Raw genomic sequence first — 2,081 nt, 5'->3', positions numbered from 1 at the left:
TGCCCTGAGAACCCTCCCCCAACCAGCACCATCCCTGAAACCCGGCTCGGTGGCGGTGGAGGGAGGAGGGTGTGGAAGGCTGTAGCCTCAGGGGCCCAGCACTTAATTTAGCCAGCTGGTCAGAAGGCAGAGGCCAGTGGCCTGTGTCAGGAGGACAGTCGGTGTGCGCCTCCAGGATCACACATCCGGCCACCAAGCCCCACTCCCTGGCCCTTTCTGCTCCCTGCCTTCAGCCACCATTATCTGCCCCCCGACCCCGGCCTTTTCCTACTCTCAGGTCTCTTTCTCAGGTCTCAGCCTTTCCTTTTGCTCACAGACTCCCTTCCTCTCCCCATCTCCCCCTCTCCCTTGCAGTCACTCTCCCTCGGTCTCTCTCTGTCTCTATCTTTATCTCTGTCTCTATTTCTCTGTCTCTCCATCAGAAGTAGCAGGGGAATTGGTGCAGGGGTTTTTCCCACAATTGTACAGAGTGTGAGCAATCGTTGCTCTTGCAGAAGGAACTCAAACCTTCCTGCGGCAGCAAGAACAGGTGTGAAATTTTGAGGAATTTGAAGTTTTCCCGTGGCCTCGGCCTTGTTCTCTGACTGACAGGAGACCTGAATGGGGCCTCTGAAGTTTTCATCGTGACTTCAAGCCTCCTCCCCTGTCCTGAGAGCCCTGGTGTCTTTTGCTCCTGCCAATGCCAGCGGCTCTTGATGCAGGCGCACAATTGGCAACGGCTTGGCAAACCTCAGGGTGGCAGTCCTGTCCCACAGTATATAAAGCAAATGGTGAAGAAGGTTTTCTGTCTCCCTAAGTCTATATATTTATGATCATTCAAGAGGGACACAGAAAGAGAGAACGAGTTCGAGAATGAGGGAGAGAGAGAGAGAGACAGTTGGAGAGAGGGATGGAGAGAGATACACAGAGACTGTGGTTGGGCTAGACAGAAGAGAGAGGCCATGGACCATCCTAGGACTAGGCAGAGTAGGAAAGGGAAATTGAGTGGGAGGATTTTCAAGAAGAATGCCTTGGTTGTCCGTGACCCATGTAATGGCCCGTGTGCTGGTCAGCCTCCAGGGCTCACAGTGGGCAGCTCCTGTGTGGCCACATATTTGTCAGGGATCTGTCCACGTTGAGCAAAGCAGTGGTGTCACAGCGGGCACTTCTCTCCCCGAGGAGAGGTGTGTGAATAAAAGTTTAAAGGATTTGGGAGGCTGAAGGGTCTGGCTGGTTGGGGTAGTCTGTAGGGGCTGCTAAGGGTGTTTTTGGTTGAGAGGCATGTGTCTCTGGATTTGGGGAAGGGACAAGTGGCTCCAGAAGGGCTCTGTCGGCTTTCTCCTGTGAGAATGAGGATGCTCTTGTAGTGCAAGGGGAAGGGCCAGTTTGCAGGGCAGAGGCAAGGCGGCACTAGGCAGTGGTGGGCGTCATGATGGGCCAAAAGCATCAGGAGCACTTCCTTCGAGCCAGAATCGAACCAGCGACCTAAGGATGTCCACATGTGTCAGGTCTACAGTCCTCTGCTCTACCAGCTGAGCTATCGAAGGGTGCACACTGGTAAGTGCTGAGTCCTTCCATTTTGCAGAAACGACAGAGGCCAGCGCACTGGATGGCCCCAGGTACAACATGCTTTTGGTTGGTTGGAAGGCCCCTAGGCAAGGAGCGGTGCATATGCTGGCTCCGTGGTTGTCAGGCATCCTGGGGCGGCAATTTTCAGAATGCCTGGGACTGGACAGTCACCTGTTGACTCATTTCCTCTACCTCCCCGCCCTGTCCCTTTCTACATGGAGTGGCGGGATGACGCCCTTCCCAGGCCAGAAAGCCGGCAAGCGGGTGAGGGGAAAGGGGACGTCGGACAAACGGATGCGTGGGTTGGTTGGGGGCGGGCTTGCGGAGGAATGGAGAGCAGAAGAACGCAGCCCACAGGGTCACAGAAGACCCCTTGAGGAGGAGCACAGCCTCTAAGCGCCTCCCCCCATCCCACCCCAGCCCTCGCCCCCGGTTCTGTACCCACCTCACCTCGCCACTTACTCAAGACCTGGACCGAGGTGCCCACGTAGACCTAGTCTTACTTTTACGCGCAGTGAGGCTTCCTGGGAAGT

At 55.7% G+C, this 2,081-nt stretch overlaps 1 non-coding gene across 1 annotated transcript; it reads right to left on the bottom strand.

The window, feature by feature from the left end:
* Positions 1-1,436: 1,436 nt before the first annotated feature.
* TRNAY-GUA (transfer RNA tyrosine (anticodon GUA)) lies at positions 1,437-1,526 on the bottom strand. The gene is given in 2 exon segments: positions 1,437-1,472; positions 1,490-1,526. It is a non-coding gene; the product is annotated as a tRNA-Tyr (tRNA).
* Positions 1,527-2,081: the final 555 nt, after the last annotated feature.

This window comes from Eschrichtius robustus, chromosome 1 (assembly GCF_028021215.1).
Source record: "Eschrichtius robustus isolate mEscRob2 chromosome 1, mEscRob2.pri, whole genome shotgun sequence".
In the NCBI taxonomy this organism is placed as follows: domain Eukaryota; kingdom Metazoa; phylum Chordata; class Mammalia; order Artiodactyla; family Eschrichtiidae; genus Eschrichtius; species Eschrichtius robustus.
This window is presented reverse-complemented; position numbering and strand designations above follow the sequence as displayed.